Source organism: Vulpes vulpes, chromosome 12 (assembly GCF_048418805.1).
Source record: "Vulpes vulpes isolate BD-2025 chromosome 12, VulVul3, whole genome shotgun sequence".
NCBI lineage: Eukaryota > Metazoa > Chordata > Mammalia > Carnivora > Canidae > Vulpes > Vulpes vulpes.
The window spans coordinates 146437268-146451160 of NC_132791.1; the positions used below are offsets into that span (position 1 = coordinate 146437268).

The 13893-nt window shown below is 40.2% G+C and overlaps 1 protein-coding gene across 9 annotated transcripts in view; it reads right to left on the reverse strand.

The window, feature by feature from the left end:
* AK4 (adenylate kinase 4) overlaps positions 1-13893 on the reverse strand; it is a 68868-nt gene that overhangs the window by 16077 nt on the left and 38898 nt on the right. The window lies entirely within an intron of this gene.

The window sequence follows — 13893 nt, forward strand, 5'->3', positions numbered from 1 at the left end:
AAGAGTCAAATTACAAGGTACTAGGGGTCAGGATTTGAACAGATGAATTAAGAGAGGCACAACTCAGCCCATAACAAAAGGTAATGCCTACTGCATGGGGCTGCTGGGGAATAAAAGAGACAATCTTTGTAAAATGTGTAAGATGTAAAGTGTTAGGCCCATAGTGAGCACTCAATAAATGGCTGCTGTTGCTCTTGCAGAGCTCTCCTTTTTTTTTTTTTTTTTAAGATTTTATTTATTTATTCATGAGAGACAGAGAGAGAGAGACACACACACACACACACACACACACAGAGAGAGAGAGAGAGAGAGAGAGAGAGAGGCAGAGACACAGGCAGAGGAAGAAGCAGGCTCCATGCCAGGATCACACCCTGGACGGAAGGCGGCGCTAAACCGCTGAGCCACCCCAGGCTGCCCATTGTAGAGCTCTCCTGAGAGTCCTGCTGGTTCCCCAATTCAGGCAGAAGGCAGAATGAAAGAGGTCTTCATCCCCCAGCTTGCCTTGATTTGATGCCTTTCCTGAGATTTGCTCATCTGGGGAGTCCCTGGTGTTTTGTGCTCTCTACCACAACTACAGCTCAGCCCCTGCAGTCATTAGCCACACAGTCTGCACATTCTAGGTCCCACACACTCAAAAGGGAGTGCAACCCAGGCAAGCTCTGGGTTGGGCTCAGCATGGCTGCTTCTGCCTCAAGCTTCCCACCTCTGCTATTTGCCCCTGTCATCACCTACCTCGTGTTTAACAGTAAAGCACCCTAAGTCTACTTTCCTCGACCGCGTTCAATACCTTATGATGATGAGCTTTAATCTCAGTTAAAGTTAAACAGGCTGGTAAAATTCAGCACAGAGGCTCAACCTTACGCTGCTGACAGCAGCAGGACGTCAGTTCCGAGGGCCTAATCCATGCACAGGTTGCATTAACTGGAACACAGAATCCACGTCAAGAAAGGTGACATTCATGCAGTCTTCCCCAGGAAGCCTCGTTTTGGGAAACATTCACAGATGAGGTAACCGTGTTTGCGGAGAACCCGGACTCGATGGCTTCTAAGCCCAGGTCCCCACAGTAATTCAGCAAACATACCTATGCGCTGTGGTCTACTGTTTACAAAGCATTTGCAGAAATTTAGTTCTTATTCTACACACCTACCCTGGGAGGAGGTGGGCAGAGCAGGAACAGTTGCCTGGGTTTAACAGATGAGTAAGCTGGAACTCAGTGAGGGTCAGCAGCAGAACAGGATTTAGGGTCAGGTCTCTGGTCTTGCAAGTGCTCTCTCTAGTCTACTATGCTGCTGTTCCACAGGTATAAAAAAATAATTATTAAAAGAATCCTAAACGTCACTCCATCTAACTTGCTTCTACCCAAAAGAGTGGAGCATCCTGGTAGCACCCTCACCAGCACAGTTAGTATTTGCTGAGCATCCCTGACGTGTCAGATCGATTTAATTCGAAGAAAAGCCAAAAGTATGCAGGGACCTAGAGGGCCTACTCTTGCTCCTGTCACCTCTCTCACCTCACGTCTCTGCCCATCACTGTGCCGGCCACACTGAAATCCTGGTCATTCTCAAACCGGCAGCCCGTTATCACCTTGAACACTTAGTTTATGTTCCCTCAGCTTGACACACTCTTGCTTTAGGTACCTATGTGTGCCCTCAGATCCCCCAAGGCTTGGCTTAATACGTGCCTTGCCGGGGAGAACTTCTCTAACCACCCTCCTACACTGCTGCTCCACCCGACCCGTGGCACCCCTCCTCACCTTCTTTTCTTTTCTTTTCTTTTCTTTTCTTTTCTTTTCTTTTCTTTTCTTTTCTTTTTTCTTTTCTTTCTTTTCCTTCCTTCCTTCCTTCCTTCCTTCCTCTCTCTCCTTTCTTCCTCTTCATAGATTTCAACGGCATTTACTCTATATGACTTAACTTTATTTTATAAGTGTTTCTACTCTCACCAGAAGGTGAGCTAAATCAGGGCAGAACCTTTACAGTTCTTTACTACTACATTCTTGAATCTTCAAACAGTGCCTGGCACAAAGTGATGCTGCATAAATATTTGTTGAATGAGTAGATAAATTATGTGAATAGTTACAATAATTCTGCAAGGTTGGTATCACTCCCATTTTAAAGTTATAAAAACTGAGGCTCAGAAAAGGTAAGTGACTTGCCCAAAACCACACATTTAAGAACTGAGGAACCTAGACCGGAACCAAGGGCTGACTCCCAGAATCGCACGCTACATGCCACCTGATGCTGTCTTCTTGCCACGCAGAAAACTGCAGCCCAGGAGAAATGCCTGCTCATGAGGACGGCAGGAGTCCACCTACGAAACAGCTGGAGAAATCAAAATCCTGTGCAACTTCAGGGACACCACCTGGCCTGGTGCTGCAGGCACAGCCACACAAGATTCTACACACACACACACACACACACACACACACACACAAATGTCTGGCACCTGGCTTTTTTCTTTTAATGTATCTTGGAGGTTTTTTCCTATATAGTACATAATGCTCTCTCACTCTCCCAGATAATTGCAGAGCACTCCACGGTTTGGATGTACCATAAAGTAACCAATTCCCAACTGATGGACATCTAAGTTGCACATGACTTGAAGCACACTAGGGGAAATACCTTAGCAGATAGAATATAGGTTCCAGAGACAAACTGCCTGGGTTTGACGTGCACTTATGCCACCTACTCACATTGTGACCCTGTTTCCATCTCTCTGCACCTATAAAACAAGCATGGTAATGTCCAATTCAGAAGGTTGTGAGGAATAAGCAAATTACTATATGTAAATCCCAGCACAGGAGCTGACACACGGTAAACAGCAGGGGGGCCGAGTGGCAAATGGGGCAAAGAGCCAACACTGGGGGAAAATGAGGCGATAACAAGAAAGACATGAAGGAAAAGATAAGTTCAAACTTTTAGAAAAGGATGGAAGGAGCAGGGGGAGACAGGTTAGTACCACTACCATCACCCAACACACTATGTTCACATGGGAGAACAAGTCTCCCCCATAACAGAAGAGACAAGAAGGTCACATCCTAAGGGGAGACTCAAGTTTTCTTTAAGGCAGAAGATAGAGGGGATCCCTGGGTGGCGCAGCGGTTTAGCTCCTGCCTTTGGGCCAGGGCGCGATCCTGGAGACCCGGGATCGAATCCCATGTCAGGCTCCCTGCATGGAGCCTGCTTCTCCCTCTGCCTGTGTCTCTGCCTCTCTCTCTCTCTCTCTCTATCATGAATAAATAAATAAAATCTTAAAAAAAAAAAAAAAGGCAGAAGATAGAGTATTCTGCAAAGAGTCAGAGAAAACTCAGGGAGGAGGGTAGAGAATGTTATAAGGAAAGAGGATCTAGAGGGTACAGTGGAAAAGTAAAGAATTAGGAGGAAGGAAGAGGGGAATCAGTAATAAAGAAAGCAAAGAGGATAAAGAAGACAAAAGGACACTGAGGGATGACTTACCCTTCCCTTAATAACCAAGCACCACAGATATAAAAGGCACAGTTGGAAGTTACTAGGATCAAATAGTACAATTTTCAGGGCAGGTATGGTGTCCTAGTCTCTGACGGTGTTACAAAGGCCCTAGCAATGGGCTGGGGCTCTTTCTGAAGCCTGAGATGCAGAATCACAGGTCCTCAAGAGGAGCCCTGCTACCCTGGTTAGGCATGAGGCAAAGGCTCCATGAAGAAAGAAGTGGTTATATGTCTACAAGACTCTCAAAATAGGAATATTCTTCAGCCTACAGATCCTAATTTAAGGCTTCAGGTCATACCATATGAAACAGCATCCTAAAAGGCAGCATCCTTTGAAGTGATTTACATCAGTGTCTCGAGTTGTGCTGAGCAAATCAAAGCAATTCAGATGCAATTCTCACATCAATCAGCTACTAAGAACAGACTGTCAGGTAAGGTGCAACCTGACCAGCACATTTTAAACCATTTTTAGCAGAGTATTATTATCCAGCAATACCTTTTTTTTTTTTAATGAATATATTGTCAGAGGAGCACAATATGAAGACTAGTGGAAACTGATTATCAACAAAGAAGGCCCCTGTATTGGGGCATGAGATGTTCATTTTGACTTTGGTGAGGAAAAATGTAGGTATTTTGCTCTTTAATACATTTAGTTAGCATTTGATAGTCACTGATCTGAATTCTCTTCTAAAGATCTATTCCTGCTATGAGATTCAATTGCTTTGCACCTCAAATTGCTAGGATATTGGGATTTGAAAAGAAACCAGTGATGTAGACTAGACAAGAGAATTTGCCACTCTAGGTACGGGTGTGTATTCTTTAAACCTTGTTGTTTATAGCTCTTACTAAAAATTACAAACTCCCTGAAGGCTGGGGCTCTGTTTACTCCGGAAGTGCCCAGGATATAGTCAGACTCCATGTGGATCTGGTATTCCTCATGAGCAGGGATTACTGACCAAGGGGTCTAGATGCACAAATTATGTCAACAAGTGGCAGCATGAATAATTCTTCTATTTAGCAAGAGCTGCAATAAATTGTGGTATGCTTTTATCTTTACTAAAAGTAACCCTCAAAGACATGTTTTCTAAAGGACTTAAACAGAATTCCAGCTTCCTTAGATAACCTAATCCAAGTGAACATATTCCGCTAATTGTTAAGGAAACCAGAAAATCCAATCAGTAAAGTAAACAAAGAACCCACTTAAGTGCTGAAGAGTTTGCTTTCCTCCCTTTAACTACACATGAGACTGTTCATCACATGGTTTCTTACCAGGAGGATAGAAAACCCACCTCATGCTTCCTACTAAGCTATCCCTCTCCTAACCTAGCCCTAGAAAAGCTGCTATGTCCTGTTGAATCAAATAACCAATCCATGTTGAACGCTGAAATGTTATGTAGTTAAATTTCTCCCAAAATTTGTCATGTATCACTAATTATGGTACCTACATATTATTTTTTAACCCCCCTCCCCCCAAAAAAGATTCACCATGTGTATGTAGGAAGATGTTGCTAAATCCCTAACGTGGTATGCTCCCAGCAGTGCCAAACACTGGGCCTTGGCACCTGCTCCTCTCAGCCATGCCAAAAGCCTGAGGGAGGGCAGCCAAAGCAGGAGGTGCTGCAACAGCAAGCTGAGGCAGTGGAGGGGAAGAGGGAACTAGGACACTTCTGTTTTTCTAATTTGGAGTGCATTTATTCCAGAGGAAGGGTGCAGAGCCAGAGTCCACCACCACATTCCCAGGCAGAAAAGCAAGCCCTCTCTGCTTGATGGAAATAAAAGGGCAGTTCTGAAGGGCAACTTCCAACATCCGCCTGGGATTGGCAACTGGTGAAAAGGCCACACAACATCAAGGCCCCCTTCCTATGTCCATTAAGATCTGGGGCCAACAGGGACGCCTGGGTGGCTCAGCAGTTGAGCATCTGCTTGGGCTCAGGGAGTGATCCTGGAGTCCCAGGATCGAGTCCCACATTGGGCTTCCTGCATGGAGTCTGCTTCTTCCTACTGACCACTCATCTCTTCCCAATTGTTGGGGAACCAAGAACCAAGTTACAAATACGCAAGCCACTGTCCATCACAATCAATCATTGAATGAATAAAGTTGAAAGCAGGCAGTTATTCTTGCAGTCCTCCCTAACATAGGGGCATTCAAATAATTTACACCACCGACCATAAGCCCCCAGTAGCAACTTAAAATTAATCACCGTCAAAACCTGTTTTATCAAGGCCTTTCCTGTCTTACATCTTATAATTACCTTATCTGTTTGCATAATATTTATTTGTACATGTATCCAAAACCTCCATATTCTATTTCATCCAGTTTTTATTAACAGATGGTGAAAAGAATAAGACACAGCTGCGCTCCAGATGTTGGCAAAAAGAGCTTCAGCTACATCATATCACTTTGTGAGTTCCACATTTCCCACTGAGCAGAGAGCTTAGGACCTGCTTCCTGACACTGAAATCTTTCAGGGACACTTAGAACTCTTCTATTACATTGAGTTTATCCTAGATTTGTAATAAGTAAGTCCTGCTCTCAAGGAGTAGTAAATGATTTGAAAACCGAGGTATGCTATAATCACTAACTTATGGACCTACTGATAGAAGATAAATACTACAGAAAATTTGGTTTTAATCCATAAATTTGGATATTCCAAGTGGCTTAGTGATATAAAAGATGAATTCCTATTAGGTAGGGATTCTTGGGAGAAATCCCTAAATGGTGTTGAGAACTCTGACATCAGGTGTAATGATTCTTCCTGTTTAAGGATATAGATGAAACTCTTAGCTTAGAACCTTTGTTCTTAAGTTATACTAAAACCATGAAGGCCCTTTCCCAGTGAGGGAAGATGCATACTACACTGAGGAACAAGCAGTTAGGTAATCCTTTGCTTAAAGGCCCTTCCATTTAAGGATTCTGTTTACTTGTTCTTTAAACCTAAGGTTCTATATAAACAAATTAGGGGAAAACTGGTCTCACTCTATCTCAATTAAGACAAAGGAATTCGTAAATATTTGCACTATAGGCCCATATTTTTACTCCAAGTAAAAAAACAGAGGCCAACTATCCCCTACATAAGCCAGCTACCGGCTACAGGTGAGACCTCTCATCATCACACCATGTGCTTACAAGCTTTTTCTATGTGTCAAACACAACTATATGTACAGGATGGTACAAAAAAATACGCAGATAAATCCACAAGTCACATGATTATAAGGTAAGAAGAAAGAATGAAATGGGTAGATAGGATGGTACAGCAAGGACTCAGTGAGGAAGGGATATCTGAATGAAGCAATCCTCATGACAATCCAGAGGCACAACACTGCAGGTAGAGGAAATGGCAAATAAAAGGGCCCTGCATAATTAGCACACACAGCACATAAAGGTAAAGAAATTCTGAAGTGGTTATGGAATATAAATGAAGTTTTGCTCTCCCCTGCCCTCAGGAAAAGAGATCTGAACATATATGAAGACAAAAGAAACACAAAAGCTTGAAAATTTTCAACAAAATATGATAAAGATAAAAAATATTCAATATAATTAATATCGATAAAACTGGCATCCTTGAAATAGAAAAATTGAAAAGGACAAAAAAAGATATAATATGGGACCCTCCTCTGAAAGCTTAGGTAGAACTGGAAATCAAGAGGACACACTACATATAGGAGGAAGGACAAAAAACAACACTGAGGTATTCTATTTACTTCATGTATAAAGAAACAATTTTTCAGGAAGTCTATATAGGAAAAAAAATCATTCAAAAAGGAGGAAAAGTCAGACTGGCCTTAGGGCTTTCCAGAGCAATAATCCCAGCAGGAAGAAGACCAAACAATGGCTACAAAGCTCCCAAGGCCACGAGCCGCCCAGGAATACCACAGCCAGCTGAACTGCTGTGATGAGGAAACATTCTCAAACATGAGAACTCAGGGAACATAGCCCCCGGTGAGCCCTCTGCTATGAGGGAGGGAAGGGGGAGGGAGAGAACACAAGGAAGAGAATATCCAACAAAATCCAACCAACCAAGGTAATGATGAATGGAAAGGGTGGTTAAAAGTAGTGTAGCTTTATCCAGATAGTATTTGCATGCAAACAATTCCTCATTTAAAGTGTGTAATTTGAGGGGCACCTGGGTGGCTCAGTTGGTTACACATCTCCCTTTAGCTCAGGTCATGATCCCAGGTCCTGGGGTTGAGCCTCCCATTGGGCTTCCCTGCTCAGCGGGGAGCCTGCTTCTGACTCTCCCTGCCAGCTTGTGCTCTCACTCCCTCTCTCAAATAAATAAATAAATAAATAAATAAATAAATAAATAAATAAATAAATAAAACGTTTTTATGAAAAATAAAGTGTATAATTTGAGGTTTCTAGTCTATTCAGAGATATAACTAAAAGATGAATCAAAATAAGCGAACAGAGATGTGGTAGTGGGTAAGAAAACCAGAGCACAGAATTCATTTAAGTCTTGTAGATGTATGACCCAAAAAAACCTAGGAAATTCAAGTTACAGAAGAAAATTTATAATAGATTTTAGCAACAAAATCCAACGAAAATTCAGATGGAGGGAGGGGAGAAGATGTGGGAGGAAGTATAAGTACATTAATCCTCTTACTGTTCACTGCAGAAAGACAATATCTCTCTGTCTCAATCTGAAATGTGAAATAAAAAAAACAAATGTCCATCTCTTAATGCCTTTCATAATCTTAAAGAGCCCCTCAAGAATTAATATCCCTGGTGACGAAAAATTTATCTGAAATACAGTAACAATTCCTTCAGGTTCTCTTTAGCTTTGCTATTGTTAAATTTGTGTAAAACTAACAAATACTTTTAATAATACTGTTTTAAAAATGTTAAATTGAGTAAAACTAATAAATACTTTTAAAAAGTACATAAAATGTGGTGTCATTCTTACACACTTCTAGGTGAATAGGTACATGAGGTGATTTAATTGTTAATCCTATTATTTCTCCCTAGTGGGATTTTAGGTGAATAGGTGACTTCCCTTATATTTTTCTATATGCTTTGAATGTTTTATAGTAATCATGCATTACTTTTATAAGGACAGTGTGAAAAAATAAAATTCCCTACATTTTTTTCCACTTCTTATTTTTTCACATCTTACTCTTTTTACCCTAATCAACTTTTTCATCTCTCCAAAATCTGGGTTTTTCTTATTAGTGATAGGACAATTAACAGAGTTTTATATCATTCTGTTTTATATTATTAAGTAAGGTTTAATGAGGATGGAGAATTTTGTTTAGATACACTTTGTCCAGGTGAACTTAATGAGGGATGAATATGATGATCTTATTACAATGACATTTTTCAGTTTTTCAGCCATTTATTAATGAAATTCTAAGTTCTAACATCTATGTCAGTGTCAGTATGTGTTTGTATGTATATACAACATCGATAGTAACGTGTAACTACCACTTGACCACCTACTATGTTTCAGGATTCTACTAGGAGTTTTACATTTGTTAGCCAATCCTCGTACACCTATGCCATAGGTGCTCCTACTATTTTATGGATGAGGAGAAAGAATCCAAAAAAGGTAAGTTTGCTCACTCAAGATGACATAGTTAACAATAACATAATGATATTCAGGTATGAGCTAGAAGTCCATGCTTTTTCTACCATAATTCTGTTTTCCCAGTGTGGTGCTCTGTGTATAGTAAATGCCCAGTAATTATTTCATTATTAAACTAGCAAAGTATGCCTCAGGTGCTTTGGATGAAGCTTTGCAATGAATTTTTGCAATTCATTCAATTCCTGAGATACCTGTTTCATAAATTAGGGAAGCAGGCTCACCTACCATCTAAAATTAGTAGTTTCATTCCTGTGTCTTACTTTATGGGCTTCTAATTAAGTGGCAATAGCACATGGGTTAAGTGTGTCTCAAAGTGCATGAGATATGCCCAGATAGAGAGAAATCATAGTTTAATATCTAAAGTAGATCAGGGCACCTGGGTGGCTCAGTGGTTGAGCGTCTCTGCCTTCAGCTCAAGTTGTGATCCCGGAGTTCTGGGATAGAGTCCTGCATCGGGCTTCCCATGCCCGAAGCCTGCTTCTCCCTCTGCCTATGTCTCTGCCCCTTTGTGTGTCTCTCATGAATAAGTAAATAAAATCTATAAATATATACTTATATATTTTATATTTATTATAATAAATCATTATATATTTATATAATAAATAAAATATATATTCTGTGTCTCTCATGAATAAAATCTTATATATAGGGATCCCTGGGTGGTGCAGCGGTTTGGTGCCTGCCTTTGCCCCAGGGCGCGATCCTGGAGACCCGGGATCGAATCCCACGTCGGGCTCCCGGTGCATGGAGCCTGCTTCTCCCTCTGCCTCTCTCTCTCTCTCTCTGTCTGTGACTATCATAAAAAAAAAAAAAAAAATCTTATATATATATATATATATCTATCTAAAGTAGATCTAAAAAAAAATTAAGTAGATCTAAATTTAACATGTTAAAAATCTAATTAATTTTAGGGGTGCCTGGGTGGTTCAGTCAGTAGAGCATTGACTCTTGATCTCAGGGTCAGGAGTTCAAGCCCCACACAGGGTGTAGAGCCTACTTAAAACAAAACAAAAAAACCCAAAAATCTAGTTAATTATAAAATGTTAGTTAGAAAGTTAAAAAAATAAGTTATTCTTTCAAACTCAAGGTTTTAAATTTTAAACTTCCTTCTAACTCATTTCTAATATTAACTTTGATGTTTCCTCAGTGCCCTGCTTTTGAATTTCGTGAAGTGTTTAACTTTCTGACCTTGTATGCTCATATTTTCAGCTCTCAGACTATCCAATTACCTATGGTTTCCGGGAACACACATCGTTAAAGCTCTATATCTTTTGCATATGATGTTCTCTCCACCAATAAAAGGTGCTTTTTATTCTCACTTTCAAAATTTAGCTCTTTGTGTCACCTTCTCCAGGAAGCCTTAATAAGCTGCCTCCCTCACCCCTAAGATAGGGTCAGTTCCTTTGTCCTCAGTGCTACCCTTTACTTTTCACTCCCTCCACTGGGGGCCCCAGGGTCCTAGACTCCAACTGTTTATGCAGTATTTACTCCTCCTGGACTAAGCCCAGAAAATATGTTCTTTCCTCCTCAGACCAATGCCAAGCTCATTGGGACACACAAAAAATGTACACTCAATTTGTGTTTTGATCTCTGAACCAAGTTTTTCTAGGGTGAGTTCAAATATCTGTATACATATGTTTTCCATATGGTCCTTAATGCTTTGCTTGTTAAAATCATTCTCTGAAAACACAGAGCAAATAAACAAAGTCAGGGTTGCCTACTATATGAAAATTGTTCCTCAATCCACAGCAGCGGTCAGAGCAATCAGAAGAAAGCCATTGGAAATGGATACGGGGACAGAGGCAGCAAAGAATTCAACCAAAAGAACAAGAGAAAAGACCCAAGGTTTTACCATGTTTTTTTGTCAGATCCTCAGAGCTCATACAGACACCAAGGACACTGAATGTAGGAAAGTCATAGTATAAAAACAAAGTTCTTATAGCTTGGATTGATTGATTGACTTATTTCTTTATAGTTTTATTTATTCATGAGAGACACACAGAGAGAGAGAGAGAGGCAGACACACAGGCAGAGGGAGAAGCAGGCTTCATGCAGGGAGCCCGCTTGATCCCGGGTCTCCAGTATCACACCCTGGGCTGAAGGCGGCGCTAAACTGCTGAGCCACCCGGCCTGCCCTACCTTGGATTTAAAGCACAGAAATCAAGGACAGTCTTTACTACCTAGGGAAGCACAAAAGTGGAATCATCACTAGATCCTAAATGCCACAAGGGCCAGGTCCTACCCACTATGTTGCTCTACTGTGGTGTCTTGGTGGTGCCTGGCACAGAGTTGGTGCTCAATAAATACTCAGTTGTAGGAAGAATTATGGATACTTAGAACCAAAAGCAATTTGCACAATTGCCTGGGACCATTAACAAAGAGGTTGCAGTAGCCTTAATGGAATCAATAGCTAGACATAAAGTCTGAATGGGCTCCACACTTTGGATAAGGTATATCACAAGATAAAAGCATGCTAAATTTCAAGTCAGGCATCACCAAAATGACTCTTCATAATATAATCTTGCTGAGTAATGGTCTTTTCCTGTGTAACTCATTATTATTCCCGTTTAGTTTTATTTAGAGTAGATACAGACACCATTTCTTCTTTCTGCCTACTTTCCTCTGATGAAGTCATGTGTTCTCCCCGGTACACTATTCAATCTGAAATTAATTACATGAGTATAAATCCTTTCATTTAAGAATATCTGAATATTTAATAATCATGTCAGAAAATATAATCAAATATAGGTCTCAGGTATTATAATTCCTTCTTTCAAGAAGGTGATTAAAAAAATGTCAAGTTTGTTTTAAAAGAAACTTTCAGATGCTCATTTTGGAGAAGATTATTATGGCTACATGGCGACCACATGCAGTTCGGTTTCCTGGCATTCACTTTTTACTTGCTTACCCAGGGCTCTGTGTAAATACGAACCTTGGAAATAGCGCTGGTCTGAGATCATTTAACTCTGAGGGAAAACAAACACACACACAAACACTACACACATTCAAGCAGCTCTGACTTTTGCTTTAAAAAAAAAAAAAAATCCCAGAATTATCTACAGAAAGCACCAGTTAGTCAGTATTCAACACTGTGCTGAACCACAAATGGAACATACCACCATGGACCCAATGGATGACTCTCGTTCCAAAGGGACCTTTATTCCAATGAAAGACTTAAATTATATTCCACTCATAATGCCAGAATTTAATGCTTTTTCATAAACCAAATTCTGACAACAAATTTGAAATATTTTGATACCTCACCTATAATAATATGGTAAACAATTCTGTTATATCTTGCTACCTGGAGATAAATTAAGACTGAATTTAAGAACCTGCAGGTTTACTATTTTAATACACAGGTCAGTAGTCAAATTTAGAAATGAAAAGCTCTATTACTAATACCTCTCCCCACTCACCCCAATCTGCTACCAGCCCGTTCTGTAAAAAGGGAAGAATTTATATTTGTTTTAAAGAGACGGTTACTGTCTCTTGAGGTTATGGTTTCACCTCAAGATCACCTAGTAAGCAGTAAATACTCTCTTTATATGAAACTAAAAACAAAACAAAAAAAACCATGGGATTATAACAAAATTAGAAGGCTTATAGCACATTCCATTTCCCTAAAATATTTGTCTTAAAAATTAAACTATTTTTTAAACTGTTCTTACACATTAAAGTTCCAAATAAATTAAAGAAAGACAGAAAAGGAGGAATAACCCCCCCCCACACACACACATATATATATACATGTATTGATACATAAAACAGTGTTTCTTGCCCAGCTGAAAGTATACTGCAAAGATAAGGTAGTTAGTGCTGGACCATTTTTAGCAAAGACATAGCTGACCAAACCACAGAGCACTCAGCCACCCCATCCAACAAGCCCCCTTGGCTTGCATCCACTCTACTTGGTTCCACCCACCATTTGCAGATGCTTCTTTACAGACATATGGACTGAAATGATGAGTCATCTATCATCCAGAATTCTTTTCTTGATCTTTTCACATTCAATCACCTTTAGCACTCTCAACAGGCACGTCCTCCGCAGAGCATGTGCCCTGTAACATAAGGAGTCTAAGGCTGAACACAGAACGAGGCATTCCTAACACTCCTCGCTTTGCCAAATGGATTTCTTCCAGAGCTTTAAAGGAAAATCACAGCTGAAAAAGTGGCCAGATGAGTCTTCAAGGAGAAAGATACAAACTAAATCAGCTAGGATACTGACGCATTTCACTAAAAACAGGCCTGTGATGCAAAAGAACTTTAGTTATTTGCCCTGAGAGGATAAGTTATGGCAAGAGAAAGCACAAGAAGCATTCCATAACTGAAACTGATTTCCAACTTCACATAGCTAAATATTTTTTAAACTATTTCTGAACTTAACACTTTATGTAATCACACACACACACACACACACACACACACACAAAATTCAGGACCTGCATATCATGTAGAACAAATAATAATAACAAAATATCAGACCTATATATATAGCACTTATTATATGGCAAGCATTCTTCTAAGGATGTTACATTACATTCATTTACTTCATCCTTACAAACCCTTTTCTAATCCCAGCTAGAAAATGAGGAATAAAATGCCCACAGAGGAAAGATCATTTGCCAGGTCACAGACTGGCAGCAAATGGCAGAGCTGGGATCTGAGTGGGCAGTCTGGCACCCAACTGGAGTTAGTGGTTATTACACTAACCACCTTTCCAAAGGAGTTTAACACAGACGATCCTTTTTTAAAACAGACGTCTATTCTAAGTTTACTAAAACTACACCAGTTTAACAAGGTGACAAACTTTACAATTAAAGAATTTAAACCAGTCAAGTGGTAGCA